Source organism: Ascidia mentula, chromosome 2, assembly GCF_947561715.1.
Source record: "Ascidia mentula chromosome 2, kaAscMent1.1, whole genome shotgun sequence".
NCBI lineage: Eukaryota > Metazoa > Chordata > Ascidiacea > Phlebobranchia > Ascidiidae > Ascidia > Ascidia mentula.
In genome coordinates this window covers 19,505,458-19,515,063 of record NC_138567.1, presented here as the reverse complement: position 1 = coordinate 19,515,063, position 9,606 = coordinate 19,505,458, and the positions used below count along the sequence as shown (strand labels likewise).

At 44.4% G+C, this 9,606-nt stretch overlaps 46 non-coding genes and 6 pseudogenes across 46 annotated transcripts; all 52 read right to left on the bottom strand.

The window, feature by feature from the left end:
* Nucleotides 1-55: 55 nt before the first annotated feature.
* LOC145891410 (5S ribosomal RNA) lies at nucleotides 56-174 on the bottom strand. Its single transcript, XR_014400203.1, has one exon. It is a non-coding gene; the product is annotated as a 5S ribosomal RNA (ribosomal RNA).
* A 65-nt stretch (nucleotides 175-239) lies between these two features.
* Nucleotides 240-358, bottom strand: LOC145891242 (5S ribosomal RNA). The gene has a single exon (XR_014400047.1). It is a non-coding gene; the product is annotated as a 5S ribosomal RNA (ribosomal RNA).
* Nucleotides 359-423: 65 nt separating this feature from the next.
* Nucleotides 424-542, bottom strand: LOC145891831 (5S ribosomal RNA). Its single transcript, XR_014400603.1, has one exon. It is a non-coding gene; the product is annotated as a 5S ribosomal RNA (ribosomal RNA).
* Nucleotides 543-607: 65 nt separating this feature from the next.
* Nucleotides 608-726, bottom strand: LOC145891096 (5S ribosomal RNA). The gene has a single exon (XR_014399909.1). It is a non-coding gene; the product is annotated as a 5S ribosomal RNA (ribosomal RNA).
* A 65-nt stretch (nucleotides 727-791) lies between these two features.
* On the bottom strand, nucleotides 792-910 carry LOC145891258 (5S ribosomal RNA). The gene has a single exon (XR_014400062.1). It is a non-coding gene; the product is annotated as a 5S ribosomal RNA (ribosomal RNA).
* Nucleotides 911-975: 65 nt separating this feature from the next.
* LOC145892092 (5S ribosomal RNA) lies at nucleotides 976-1,094 on the bottom strand. The gene has a single exon (XR_014400850.1). It is a non-coding gene; the product is annotated as a 5S ribosomal RNA (ribosomal RNA).
* A 65-nt stretch (nucleotides 1,095-1,159) lies between these two features.
* LOC145891204 (5S ribosomal RNA) lies at nucleotides 1,160-1,278 on the bottom strand. Its single transcript, XR_014400011.1, has one exon. It is a non-coding gene; the product is annotated as a 5S ribosomal RNA (ribosomal RNA).
* A 65-nt stretch (nucleotides 1,279-1,343) lies between these two features.
* Nucleotides 1,344-1,462, bottom strand: LOC145891257 (5S ribosomal RNA). The gene has a single exon (XR_014400061.1). It is a non-coding gene; the product is annotated as a 5S ribosomal RNA (ribosomal RNA).
* Nucleotides 1,463-1,527: 65 nt separating this feature from the next.
* LOC145891574 (5S ribosomal RNA) lies at nucleotides 1,528-1,646 on the bottom strand. Its single transcript, XR_014400358.1, has one exon. It is a non-coding gene; the product is annotated as a 5S ribosomal RNA (ribosomal RNA).
* A 66-nt stretch (nucleotides 1,647-1,712) lies between these two features.
* On the bottom strand, nucleotides 1,713-1,831 carry LOC145892294 (5S ribosomal RNA). The gene has a single exon (XR_014401034.1). It is a non-coding gene; the product is annotated as a 5S ribosomal RNA (ribosomal RNA).
* Nucleotides 1,832-1,896: 65 nt separating this feature from the next.
* On the bottom strand, nucleotides 1,897-2,015 carry LOC145891421 (5S ribosomal RNA). The gene has a single exon (XR_014400214.1). It is a non-coding gene; the product is annotated as a 5S ribosomal RNA (ribosomal RNA).
* A 65-nt stretch (nucleotides 2,016-2,080) lies between these two features.
* On the bottom strand, nucleotides 2,081-2,199 carry LOC145891524 (5S ribosomal RNA). Its single transcript, XR_014400310.1, has one exon. It is a non-coding gene; the product is annotated as a 5S ribosomal RNA (ribosomal RNA).
* Nucleotides 2,200-2,264: 65 nt separating this feature from the next.
* On the bottom strand, nucleotides 2,265-2,383 carry LOC145892065 (5S ribosomal RNA). The gene has a single exon (XR_014400826.1). It is a non-coding gene; the product is annotated as a 5S ribosomal RNA (ribosomal RNA).
* A 65-nt stretch (nucleotides 2,384-2,448) lies between these two features.
* On the bottom strand, nucleotides 2,449-2,567 carry LOC145891407 (5S ribosomal RNA). Its single transcript, XR_014400201.1, has one exon. It is a non-coding gene; the product is annotated as a 5S ribosomal RNA (ribosomal RNA).
* A 65-nt stretch (nucleotides 2,568-2,632) lies between these two features.
* On the bottom strand, nucleotides 2,633-2,751 carry LOC145891240 (5S ribosomal RNA). Its single transcript, XR_014400045.1, has one exon. It is a non-coding gene; the product is annotated as a 5S ribosomal RNA (ribosomal RNA).
* A 65-nt stretch (nucleotides 2,752-2,816) lies between these two features.
* LOC145891958 (5S ribosomal RNA) lies at nucleotides 2,817-2,935 on the bottom strand. Its single transcript, XR_014400723.1, has one exon. It is a non-coding gene; the product is annotated as a 5S ribosomal RNA (ribosomal RNA).
* A 65-nt stretch (nucleotides 2,936-3,000) lies between these two features.
* LOC145891095 (5S ribosomal RNA) lies at nucleotides 3,001-3,119 on the bottom strand. The gene has a single exon (XR_014399908.1). It is a non-coding gene; the product is annotated as a 5S ribosomal RNA (ribosomal RNA).
* Nucleotides 3,120-3,184: 65 nt separating this feature from the next.
* LOC145891256 (5S ribosomal RNA) lies at nucleotides 3,185-3,303 on the bottom strand. The gene has a single exon (XR_014400060.1). It is a non-coding gene; the product is annotated as a 5S ribosomal RNA (ribosomal RNA).
* A 65-nt stretch (nucleotides 3,304-3,368) lies between these two features.
* Nucleotides 3,369-3,487, bottom strand: LOC145892091 (5S ribosomal RNA). The gene has a single exon (XR_014400849.1). It is a non-coding gene; the product is annotated as a 5S ribosomal RNA (ribosomal RNA).
* A 65-nt stretch (nucleotides 3,488-3,552) lies between these two features.
* LOC145891203 (5S ribosomal RNA) lies at nucleotides 3,553-3,671 on the bottom strand. Its single transcript, XR_014400010.1, has one exon. It is a non-coding gene; the product is annotated as a 5S ribosomal RNA (ribosomal RNA).
* Nucleotides 3,672-3,736: 65 nt separating this feature from the next.
* On the bottom strand, nucleotides 3,737-3,855 carry LOC145891255 (5S ribosomal RNA). The gene has a single exon (XR_014400059.1). It is a non-coding gene; the product is annotated as a 5S ribosomal RNA (ribosomal RNA).
* Nucleotides 3,856-3,920: 65 nt separating this feature from the next.
* On the bottom strand, nucleotides 3,921-4,039 carry LOC145892132 (5S ribosomal RNA). The gene has a single exon (XR_014400889.1). It is a non-coding gene; the product is annotated as a 5S ribosomal RNA (ribosomal RNA).
* Nucleotides 4,040-4,105: 66 nt separating this feature from the next.
* On the bottom strand, nucleotides 4,106-4,224 carry LOC145891676 (5S ribosomal RNA). The gene has a single exon (XR_014400453.1). It is a non-coding gene; the product is annotated as a 5S ribosomal RNA (ribosomal RNA).
* A 65-nt stretch (nucleotides 4,225-4,289) lies between these two features.
* LOC145891157 (5S ribosomal RNA) lies at nucleotides 4,290-4,408 on the bottom strand. The gene has a single exon (XR_014399967.1). It is a non-coding gene; the product is annotated as a 5S ribosomal RNA (ribosomal RNA).
* A 65-nt stretch (nucleotides 4,409-4,473) lies between these two features.
* Nucleotides 4,474-4,592, bottom strand: LOC145892233 (5S ribosomal RNA). The gene has a single exon (XR_014400979.1). It is a non-coding gene; the product is annotated as a 5S ribosomal RNA (ribosomal RNA).
* A 65-nt stretch (nucleotides 4,593-4,657) lies between these two features.
* Nucleotides 4,658-4,776, bottom strand: LOC145891742 (5S ribosomal RNA). Its single transcript, XR_014400517.1, has one exon. It is a non-coding gene; the product is annotated as a 5S ribosomal RNA (ribosomal RNA).
* Nucleotides 4,777-4,841: 65 nt separating this feature from the next.
* Nucleotides 4,842-4,960, bottom strand: LOC145892708 (5S ribosomal RNA; annotated as a pseudogene).
* A 66-nt stretch (nucleotides 4,961-5,026) lies between these two features.
* On the bottom strand, nucleotides 5,027-5,145 carry LOC145892404 (5S ribosomal RNA; annotated as a pseudogene).
* A 65-nt stretch (nucleotides 5,146-5,210) lies between these two features.
* Nucleotides 5,211-5,329, bottom strand: LOC145891634 (5S ribosomal RNA). The gene has a single exon (XR_014400414.1). It is a non-coding gene; the product is annotated as a 5S ribosomal RNA (ribosomal RNA).
* A 46-nt stretch (nucleotides 5,330-5,375) lies between these two features.
* LOC145891608 (5S ribosomal RNA) lies at nucleotides 5,376-5,494 on the bottom strand. The gene has a single exon (XR_014400389.1). It is a non-coding gene; the product is annotated as a 5S ribosomal RNA (ribosomal RNA).
* A 66-nt stretch (nucleotides 5,495-5,560) lies between these two features.
* LOC145892652 (5S ribosomal RNA) lies at nucleotides 5,561-5,679 on the bottom strand (annotated as a pseudogene).
* A 65-nt stretch (nucleotides 5,680-5,744) lies between these two features.
* On the bottom strand, nucleotides 5,745-5,862 carry LOC145892497 (5S ribosomal RNA; annotated as a pseudogene).
* Nucleotides 5,863-5,926: 64 nt separating this feature from the next.
* Nucleotides 5,927-6,045, bottom strand: LOC145891864 (5S ribosomal RNA). The gene has a single exon (XR_014400635.1). It is a non-coding gene; the product is annotated as a 5S ribosomal RNA (ribosomal RNA).
* Nucleotides 6,046-6,109: 64 nt separating this feature from the next.
* On the bottom strand, nucleotides 6,110-6,228 carry LOC145891942 (5S ribosomal RNA). Its single transcript, XR_014400708.1, has one exon. It is a non-coding gene; the product is annotated as a 5S ribosomal RNA (ribosomal RNA).
* A 65-nt stretch (nucleotides 6,229-6,293) lies between these two features.
* Nucleotides 6,294-6,412, bottom strand: LOC145891851 (5S ribosomal RNA). The gene has a single exon (XR_014400623.1). It is a non-coding gene; the product is annotated as a 5S ribosomal RNA (ribosomal RNA).
* A 65-nt stretch (nucleotides 6,413-6,477) lies between these two features.
* LOC145891606 (5S ribosomal RNA) lies at nucleotides 6,478-6,596 on the bottom strand. The gene has a single exon (XR_014400387.1). It is a non-coding gene; the product is annotated as a 5S ribosomal RNA (ribosomal RNA).
* A 65-nt stretch (nucleotides 6,597-6,661) lies between these two features.
* On the bottom strand, nucleotides 6,662-6,780 carry LOC145892072 (5S ribosomal RNA). The gene has a single exon (XR_014400831.1). It is a non-coding gene; the product is annotated as a 5S ribosomal RNA (ribosomal RNA).
* Nucleotides 6,781-6,845: 65 nt separating this feature from the next.
* On the bottom strand, nucleotides 6,846-6,964 carry LOC145892691 (5S ribosomal RNA; annotated as a pseudogene).
* Nucleotides 6,965-7,030: 66 nt separating this feature from the next.
* LOC145892403 (5S ribosomal RNA) lies at nucleotides 7,031-7,149 on the bottom strand (annotated as a pseudogene).
* A 65-nt stretch (nucleotides 7,150-7,214) lies between these two features.
* On the bottom strand, nucleotides 7,215-7,333 carry LOC145891632 (5S ribosomal RNA). The gene has a single exon (XR_014400412.1). It is a non-coding gene; the product is annotated as a 5S ribosomal RNA (ribosomal RNA).
* Nucleotides 7,334-7,398: 65 nt separating this feature from the next.
* On the bottom strand, nucleotides 7,399-7,517 carry LOC145892142 (5S ribosomal RNA). The gene has a single exon (XR_014400898.1). It is a non-coding gene; the product is annotated as a 5S ribosomal RNA (ribosomal RNA).
* Nucleotides 7,518-7,582: 65 nt separating this feature from the next.
* Nucleotides 7,583-7,701, bottom strand: LOC145890978 (5S ribosomal RNA). The gene has a single exon (XR_014399797.1). It is a non-coding gene; the product is annotated as a 5S ribosomal RNA (ribosomal RNA).
* A 65-nt stretch (nucleotides 7,702-7,766) lies between these two features.
* LOC145890824 (5S ribosomal RNA) lies at nucleotides 7,767-7,885 on the bottom strand. The gene has a single exon (XR_014399654.1). It is a non-coding gene; the product is annotated as a 5S ribosomal RNA (ribosomal RNA).
* A 65-nt stretch (nucleotides 7,886-7,950) lies between these two features.
* On the bottom strand, nucleotides 7,951-8,069 carry LOC145891922 (5S ribosomal RNA). The gene has a single exon (XR_014400690.1). It is a non-coding gene; the product is annotated as a 5S ribosomal RNA (ribosomal RNA).
* Nucleotides 8,070-8,134: 65 nt separating this feature from the next.
* Nucleotides 8,135-8,253, bottom strand: LOC145892021 (5S ribosomal RNA). Its single transcript, XR_014400784.1, has one exon. It is a non-coding gene; the product is annotated as a 5S ribosomal RNA (ribosomal RNA).
* A 65-nt stretch (nucleotides 8,254-8,318) lies between these two features.
* On the bottom strand, nucleotides 8,319-8,437 carry LOC145891144 (5S ribosomal RNA). The gene has a single exon (XR_014399955.1). It is a non-coding gene; the product is annotated as a 5S ribosomal RNA (ribosomal RNA).
* Nucleotides 8,438-8,502: 65 nt separating this feature from the next.
* Nucleotides 8,503-8,621, bottom strand: LOC145891946 (5S ribosomal RNA). The gene has a single exon (XR_014400712.1). It is a non-coding gene; the product is annotated as a 5S ribosomal RNA (ribosomal RNA).
* A 65-nt stretch (nucleotides 8,622-8,686) lies between these two features.
* LOC145892064 (5S ribosomal RNA) lies at nucleotides 8,687-8,805 on the bottom strand. Its single transcript, XR_014400825.1, has one exon. It is a non-coding gene; the product is annotated as a 5S ribosomal RNA (ribosomal RNA).
* Nucleotides 8,806-8,870: 65 nt separating this feature from the next.
* LOC145891406 (5S ribosomal RNA) lies at nucleotides 8,871-8,989 on the bottom strand. Its single transcript, XR_014400200.1, has one exon. It is a non-coding gene; the product is annotated as a 5S ribosomal RNA (ribosomal RNA).
* Nucleotides 8,990-9,054: 65 nt separating this feature from the next.
* LOC145891239 (5S ribosomal RNA) lies at nucleotides 9,055-9,173 on the bottom strand. The gene has a single exon (XR_014400044.1). It is a non-coding gene; the product is annotated as a 5S ribosomal RNA (ribosomal RNA).
* A 65-nt stretch (nucleotides 9,174-9,238) lies between these two features.
* LOC145891830 (5S ribosomal RNA) lies at nucleotides 9,239-9,357 on the bottom strand. The gene has a single exon (XR_014400602.1). It is a non-coding gene; the product is annotated as a 5S ribosomal RNA (ribosomal RNA).
* A 65-nt stretch (nucleotides 9,358-9,422) lies between these two features.
* LOC145891094 (5S ribosomal RNA) lies at nucleotides 9,423-9,541 on the bottom strand. Its single transcript, XR_014399907.1, has one exon. It is a non-coding gene; the product is annotated as a 5S ribosomal RNA (ribosomal RNA).
* Nucleotides 9,542-9,606: the final 65 nt, after the last annotated feature.

The window sequence follows — 9,606 nt, the reverse complement described above, 5'->3', positions numbered from 1 at the left end:
CTGTTTTGACGACATTTATACGCAATTCAAAGCATACTTTGGGTAAACAGAAAAATGACTACAACACTTGGTATTCCTAGGCGGTCACCCATCCAAGTACTAACCAAGCCCGAGGTTGCTTAACTGCCGAGATCGAACGAGATTGGGTGCTTTCAACCTGGTATGGCCGTAGACGTTTGTTAGTCTGCTTTGACGACATTTATGGGCAATTCAAAGCATACTTTGTGCAAATAGTAAAATGAATACAACACTTGGTATTCCTAGGCGGTCTCCCATCCAAGTACTAACCAAGCCCGAGGTTGCTTAACTGCCGAGATCGAACGAGATCGGGTGCTTTCAACCTGGTATGGCCGTAGACGTTTGTTAGTCTGTTTTGACGACATTTATGGGCAATTCAAAGCATACTTTGTGCAAATAATAAAATGACTACAATACTTGGTATTCCTAGGCGGTCACCCATCCAAGTACTAACCAAGCCCGAGGTTGCTTGACTGCCGAGATCGAACGAGATCGGGTGCTTTCAGCCTGGTATGGCCGTAGACGTTTGTTACTCTGTTTTGACGACATTTATGGGCAATTCAAAGCATACTTTGTGCAAATAGTAAAATGAATACAACACTTGGTATTCCTAGGCGGTCACCCATCCAAGTACTAACCAAGCCCGAGGTTGCTTAACTGCCGAGATCGAACGAGATCGGGTGCTTTCAACCTGGTATGGCCGTAGACGTTTCTTAGTCTGTTTTGACGACATTTATGGGCAATTCAAAGCATACTTTGTGCAAATAGTAAAATGAATACAACACTTGGTATTCCTAGGCGGTCACCCATCCAAGTACTAACCAAGCCCGAGGTTGCTTAACTGCCGAGATCGAACGAGATCGGGTGCTTTCAACCAGGTATGGCCGTAGACGTTTGTTAGTCTGTTTTGACGACATTTATGGGCAATTCAAAGCATACTTTGTGCAAATAGTAAAATGACTGCAACACTTGGTATTCCTAGGCGGTCACCCATCCAAGTACTAACCAAGACCGAGGTTGCTTAACTGCCGAGATCGAACGAGATCGGGTGCTTTCAATCTGGTATGGCCGTAGACGTTTGTTAGTCTGTTTTGACGACATTTATGCGCAATTCAAAGCATACTTTGGGTAAATAGAAAAATGACTATAACACTTGGTATTCCTAGGCGGTCACCCATCCAAGTACTAACCAAGCCCGAGGTTGCTTAACTGCCGAGATCGAACGAGATCGGGTGCTTTCAACCTGGTATGGCCGTAGACGTTTCTTAGTCTGTTTTGACGACATTTATGGGCAATTCAAAGCATACTTTGTGCAAATAGTAAAATGAATACAACACTTGGTATTCCTAGGCGGTCACCCATCCAAGTACTAACCAAGCCCGAGGTTGCTTAACTGCCGAGATCGAACGAGATCGGGTGCTTTCAACCAGGTATGGCCGTAGACGTTTGTTAGTCTGTTTTGACGACATTTATGGGCAATTCAAAGCATACTTTGTGCAAATAGTAAAATGACTACAACACTTGGTATTCCTAGGAGGTCACCCATCCAAGTACTAACCAAGCCCGAGGTTGCTTAACTGCCGAGATCGATCGAGATCGGGTGCTTTCAATCTGGTATGGCCGTAGACGTTTGTTAGTCTGTTTTGACGACATTTATGCGCAATTCAAAGCATACTTTGGGTAAATAAAAAAAATGACTATAACACTTGGTGTTCCTAGGAGGTCACCCATCCAAGTACTAACCAAGCCCGAGGTTGCTAAACATCCGAGATCGAACGAGATCGGGTGCTTTCAACCTGGTATGGCAGTAGACGTTTGTTAGTCTGTTATGACGATCTTTATGCGCAATTCAAAGCTTACTTTGTGTAAATAGAAAAATGTCTACAACACTTGGTATTCCTAAGCGGTCACCCATCCAAGTACAAACCAAGCCCGAGGTTGCTTAACTGCCGAGATCGAACGAGATCGGGTACTCTCAACCTGGTATGGCCGTAGACGTTTGTTAGTCTGTTTTGACGACATTGATGGGCAATTTAAAGCATACTTTACGCAAATAAAAAAATGACTACAACACTTGGTATTCCTAAGCGGTCACCCATCCAAGTACAAACCAAGCCCGAGGTTGCTTAACTGCCGAGATCGAACGAGATCGGGTGCTTTCAACCTGATATGGCCGTAGACGTTTGTTAGTCTGTTTTGACGACATATATACGCAATTCAAAGCATACTTTGGGTAAACAGAAAAACGACTACAACATTTGGTATTCCTAGGCGGTCACCCATCCAAGTACTAACCAAGCCCGAGGTTGCTCAACTGCCGAGATCGAACGAGATCGGGTGCTTTCAACCTGGTATGGCCGTAGACGTTTGTTAGTCTGTTTTGACGACATTTATACGCAATTCAAAGCATACTTTGGGTAAACAGAAAAATGACTACAACACTTGGTATTCCTAGGCGGTCACCCATCCAAGTACTAACCAAGCCCGAGGTTGCTTAACTGCCGAGATCGAACGAGATTGGGTGCTTTCAACCTGGTATGGCCGTAGACGTTTGTTAGTCTGCTTTGACGACATTTATGGGCAATTCAAAGCATACTTTGTGCAAATAGTAAAATGAATACAACACTTGGTATTCCTAGGCGGTCTCCCATCCAAGTACTAACCAAGCCCGAGGTTGCTTAACTGCCGAGATCGAACGAGATCGGGTGCTTTCAACCTGGTATGGCCGTAGACGTTTGTTAGTCTGTTTTGACGACATTTATGGGCAATTCAAAGCATACTTTGTGCAAATAATAAAATGACTACAATACTTGGTATTCCTAAGCGGTCACCCATCCAAGTACTAACCAAGCCCGAGGTTGCTTGACTGCCGAGATCGAACGAGATCGGGTGCTTTCAGCCTGGTATGGCCGTAGACGTTTGTTACTCTGTTTTGACGACATTTATGGGCAATTCAAAGCATACTTTGTGCAAATAGTAAAATGAATACAACACTTGGTATTCCTAGGCGGTCACCCATCCAAGTACTAACCAAGCCCGAGGTTGCTTAACTGCCGAGATCGAACGAGATCGGGTGCTTTCAACCTGGTATGGCCGTAGACGTTTCTTAGTCTGTTTTGACGACATTTATGGGCAATTCAAAGCATACTTTGTGCAAATAGTAAAATGAATACAACACTTGGTATTCCTAGGCGGTCACCCATCCAAGTACTAACCAAGCCCGAGGTTGCTTAACTGCCGAGATCGAACGAGATCGGGTGCTTTCAACCAGGTATGGCCGTAGACGTTTGTTAGTCTGTTTTGACGACATTTATGGGCAATTCAAAGCATACTTTGTGCAAATAGTAAAATGACTGCAACACTTGGTATTCCTAGGCGGTCACCCATCCAAGTACTAACCAAGACCGAGGTTGCTTAACTGCCGAGATCGAACGAGATCGGGTGCTTTCAATCTGGTATGGCCGTAGACGTTTGTTAGTCTGTTTTGACGACATTTATGCGCAATTCAAAGCATACTTTGGGTAAATAGAAAAATGACTATAACACTTGGTATTCCTAGGCGGTCACCCATCCAAGTACTAACCAAGCCCGAGGTTGCTTAACTGCCGAGATCGAACGAGATCGGGTGCTTTCAACCTGGTATGGCCGTAGACGTTTCTTAGTCTGTTTTGACGACATTTATGGGCAATTCAAAGCATACTTTGTGCAAATAGTAAAATGAATACAACACTTGGTATTCCTAGGCGGTCACCCATCCAAGTACTAACCAAGCCCGAGGTTGCTTAACTGCCGAGATCGAACGAGATCGGGTGCTTTCAACCAGGTATGGCCGTAGACGTTTGTTAGTCTGTTTTGACGACATTTATGGGCAATTCAAAGCATACTTTGTGCAAATAGTAAAATGACTGCAACACTTGGTATTCCTAGGCGGTCACCCATCCAAGTACTAACCAAGCCCGAGGTTGCTTAACTGCCGATATCGAACGAGATCGGGTGCTTTCAATCTGGTATGGCCGTAGACGTTTGTTAGTCTGTTTTGACGACATTTATACGCAATTCAAAGCATACTTTGGGTAAATAAAAAAAATGACTATAACACTTGGTGTTCCTAGGAGGTCACCCATCCAAGTACTAACCAAGCCCGAGGTTGCTTAACTGCCGAGATCGAACGAGATCGGGTGCTTTCAACCTGGTATGGCAGTAGACGTTTGTTAGTCTGTTATGACGATCTTTATGCGCAATTCAAAGCATACTTTGTGTAAATAGAAAAATGTCTACAACACTTGGTATTCCTAGGCGGTCACCCATCCAAGTACTAACCAAGCCCGAGGTTGCTTAACTGCCGAGATCGAACGAGATCGGATGCTCTCAACCTGGTATGGCCGTAGACGTTTGTTAGTCTGTTTTGACGACATTTATGCGCAATTCAAAGCATACTTTGGGTAAACAGAAAAATGACTACAACACTTCATATTCCTAGGCAGTCACCCATCCAAGTACTAACCAAGCCCGAGGTTGCTTAACAGCCGAGATCGAACGAGATCGGGTGCTTTCAACCTGGTATGGCCGTAGACGTTTGTTAGTCTGTTTTGACGACATTTATGGGCAATTCAAAGCATACTTTGTGCAAATAGTAAAATGCCTACAACACTTGGTATTCCTAGGCAGTCACCCATCCAAGTACTAACCAAGCCCGAGGTTGCTTAACTGCCGAGATCGAACGAGATCGGGTGCTTTCAACCTGGTATGGCCTTAGACGTTTGTTAGTCTGTTTTGACGACATTTATGGGCAATTCAAAGCATACTTTGTGCAAATAGTAAAATGACTACAACACTTGGTATTCCTTGGCGGACACCCATCCAAGTACTAACCAAGCCCGAGGTTGCTTAACTGCAGCGATCGAACGATATCGGGTGCTTTCAACCTGGTATGGCCTCAGACGTTTGTTAGTCTGTTTTGACGACATTTATGGGGAATTCAAAGCATACTTTGTGTAAATAGCAAAAATGACTACAACACTTGGTATTCCTAGGCGGTCACCCATCCAAGCACTAACCAAGCCCGAGGTTGCTGAACTGCCGAGATCGAACGAGATCGGGTGCTTTCAACCTTGTATGGCCGTAGACGTTTGTTAGTCTGTTTTGACGACATTTATGCGCAATTCAAAGCATACTTTGGGTAAATAGAAAAATGACTACAACACTTGGTGTTCCTAGGAGGTCACCCATCCAAGTACTAACCAAGCCCGAGGTTGCTAAACATCCGAGATCGAACGAGATCGGGTGCTTTCAACCTGGTATGGCCGTAGACGTTTGTTAGTCTGTTATGACGATCTTTATGCGCAATTCAAAAAAAATGTCTACAACACTTGGTATTCCTAGGCGGTCACCCATCCAAGTACTAACTAAGCCCGTGGTTGCTTAACTGTCGAGATCGAACGAGATCGGGTGCTTTCAACCTGGTATGGCCGTAGACGTTTGTTAGACTGTTTTGACGACATTTATGCGCAATTCAAAGCATAACTTTGGGTAAACAGAAAAATGACTACAACACTAGGTATTCCTAGGTGTTCACCCATCCAAGTACTAAACAAACCCGAGGTTGCTTAACTGCCGAGATCAAACGAGATCGTGTGCTTTCAACCTGTTATGGCCGTAGACGTTTGTTAGTCTGTTATGACGATCTTTATGCGCAATTCAAAGCATACTTTGCATAAATAGAAAAATGACTACTACACTTGGTATTTCCAGGAGGTCACCCATCCAAGTACCAACCAAGCCCGAGGTTGCTTAACTGTCGAGATCGAACGAGATCGGTGCTTTCAACCTGGTATGGCCGTAGACGTTTGTTAGTCTGTTTTGACACATTTATGGGCAATTCAAAGCATACTTTGTACAAATAGTAAAATGACTACAACACTTGGTATTCCTAGGCGGTCACCCATCCAAGTACTAACCAAGCCCGAGGTTGCTTAACTGCCGAGATCGAACGAGATCGGGTGCTTTCAACCTGGTATGGCCGTAGACGTTTGTTAGTCTGTTTTGACACATTTATGGGCAATTCAAAGCATACTTCGTACAAATAGTAAAATGACTACAACACTTGGTATTCCTAGGCGGTCACCCATCCAAGTACTAACCAAGCCCGAGGTTGCTTAACTGCCGAGATCGAACGAGATCGGGTGCTTTCAACGTGGTATCACCGTAGACGTTTGTTAGTCTGTTTTGACGACATTTATGCGCAATTCAAAGCATACTTTGGGTAAACAGAAAAATGACTACAACACTTGGTATTCCTAGGCGGTCACCCATCCAAGTACTAACCAAGCCCGAGGTTGCTTAACTGCCGAGATCGAACGAGATCGGGTGCTTTCAACCTGGTATGGCCGTAGACGTTTGTTAGTCTGTTTTGACGACATTTATGGGCAATTCAAAGCATACTTTGTGCAAATAGTAAAATGAATACAACACTTGGTATTCCTAGGCGGTCACCCATCCAAGTACTAACCAAGCCCGAGGTTGCTTAACTGCCGAGATCGGACGAGATCGAGTGCTCTCAACCTGGTATGGCCGTAGACGTTTGTTAGTCTGTTTTGACGACATTTATGGGCAATTCAAAGCATACTTTGTGCAAATAGTAAAATGAATACAACACTTGGTATTCCTAGGCGGTCACCCATCCAAGTACTAACCAAGCCCGAGGTTGCTTAACTGCCGAGATCGAACGAGATCGGGTGCTCTCAACCTGGTATGGCCTTAGACGTTTGTTAGTCTGTTTTGACGACATTTATGGGCAATTCAAAGCATACTTTGTGCAAATAGTAAAATGAATACAACACTTGGTATTCCTTGGCGGAAACCCATCCAAGTACTAACCAAGCCCGAGGTTGCTTAACTGCAGAGATCGAACGATATCGGGTGCTTTCAACCTGGTATGGCCTTAGACGTTTGTTAGTCTGTTTTGACGACATTTATGGGCAATTCAAAGCATACTTTGTGTAAATAGCAAAAATGACTACAACACTTGGTATTCCTAGGCGGTCACCCATCCAAGCACTAACCAAGCCCGAGGTTGCTGAACTGCCGAGATCGAACGAGATCGGGTGCTTTCAACCTTGTATGGCCGTAGACGTTTGTTAGTCTGTTTTGACGACATTTATGCGCAATTCAAAGCATACATTGGGTAAATAGAAAAATGACTACAACACTTGGTGTTCCTAGGAGGTCACCCATCCAAGTACTAACCAAGCCCGAGGTTGCTAAACATCCGAGATCGAACGAGATCGGGTGCTTTCAACCTGGTATGGCCGTAGACGTTTGTTAGTCTGTTATGACGATCTTTATGCGCAATTCAAAGCATACTTTGGGTAAACAGAAAAATGACTAAAACACTTGGTGTTCCTAGGAGGTCACCCATCCAAGTACTAAACAAACCCGAGGTTGCTTAACTGCCGAGATCAAACGAGATCGGGTGCTTTCAACCTGGTATGGCCGTAGACGTTTGTTAGTCTGTTTTGACGACATTTATGGGCAATTCAAAGTATACTTTGTGCAAATAGTAAAATGAATACAACACTTGGTATTCCTAGGCGGTCACCCATCCAAGTACTAACCAAGCCCGAGGTTGCTTAACTGCCGAGATCGGACGAGATCGGGTGCTTTCAACCTGGTATGGCCGTAGACCTTTATTAGACTGTTTTGACGACATTTATGCGCAATTCAAAGCATACTTTGGGTAAACAGAAAAATGACTACAACACTTGGTATTCCTAGGCGGTCACCCATCCAAGTACTAACCAAGCCCGAGGTTGCTTAACTGCCGAGATCAAACGAGATCGGGTGCTTTCAACCTGGTATGGCCGTAGACGTTTGTTAGTCTGTTTTGACGATATTTATAGGCAATTCAAAGCATACTTTGTGCAAATAGTAAAATGACTACAACACTTGGTATTCCTAGGCGGTCACCCATCCAAGTACTAACCAAGCCCGAGGTTGCTTAACTGCCGAGATCGATCGAGATCGGGTGCTTTCAATCGGGTATGGCCGTAGACGTTTGTTAGTCTGTTTTGACGACATTTATGCGCAATTCAAAGCATACTTTGGGTAAATAGAAAAATGACTACAACACTTGGTGTTCCTAGGAGGTCACCCATCCAAGTACTAACCAAGCCCGAGGTTGCTAAACATCCGAGATCGAACGAGATCGGGTGCTTTCAACCTGGTATGGCAGTAGACGTTTGTTAGTCTGTTATGACGATCTTTATGCGCAATTCAAAGCTTACTTTGTGTAAATAGAAAAATGTCTACAACACTTGGTATTCCTAAGCGGTCACCCATCCAAGTACAAACCAAGCCCGAGGTTGCTTAACTGCCGAGATCGAACGAGATCGGGTGCTCTCAACCTGGTATGGCCGTAGACGTTTGTTAGTCTGTTTTGACGACATTGATGGGCAATTTAAAGCATACTTTGTGCAAATAGTAAAATGAATACAACACTTGGTATTCCTAAGCGGTCACCCATCCAAGTACAAACCAAGCCCGAGGTTGCTTAACTGCCGAGATCGAACGAGATCGGGTGCTTTCAACCTGATATGGCCGTAGACGTTTGTTAGTCTGTTTTGACGACATATATACGCAATTCAAAGCATACTTTGGGTAAACAGAAAAACGACTACAACATTTGGTATTCCTAGGCGGTCACCCATCCAAGTACTAACCAAGCCCGAGGTTGCTCAACTGCCGAGATCGAACGAGATCGGGTGCTTTCAACCTGGTATGGCCGTAGACGTTTGTTAGTCTGTTTTGACGACATTTATACGCAATTCAAAGCATACTTTGGGTAAACAGAAAAATGACTACAACACTTGGTATTCCTAGGCGGTCACCCATCCAAGTACTAACCAAGCCCGAGGTTGCTTAACTGCCGAGATCGAACGAGATTGGGTGCTTTCAACCTGGTATGGCCGTAGACGTTTGTTAGTCTGCTTTGACGACATTTATGGGCAATTCAAAGCATACTTTGTGCAAATAGTAAAATGAATACAACACTTGGTATTCCTAGGCGGTCTCCCATCCAAGTACTAACCAAGCCCGAGGTTGCTTAACTGCCGAGATCGAACGAGATCGGGTGCTTTCAACCTGGTATGGCCGTAGACGTTTGTTAGTCTGTTTTGACGACATTTATGGGCAATTCAAAGCATACTTTGTGCAAATAATAAAATGACTACAATACTTGGTATTCCTAGGCGGTCACCCATCCAAGTACTAACCAAGCCCGAGGTTGCTTGACTGCCGAGATCGAACGAGATCGGGTGCTTTCAGCCTGGTATGGCCGTAGACGTTTGTTACTCTGTTGTGACGACATTTATGGGCAATTCAAAGCATACTTTGTGCAAATAGTAAAATGAATACAACACTTGGTATTCCTAGGCGGTCACCCATCCAAGTACTAACCAAGCCCGAGGTTGCTTAACTGCCGAGATCGAACGAGATCGGGTGCTTTCAACCTGGTATGGCCGTAGACGTTTCTTAGTCTGTTTTGACGACATTTATGGGCAATTCAAAGCATACTTTGTGCAAATAGTAAAA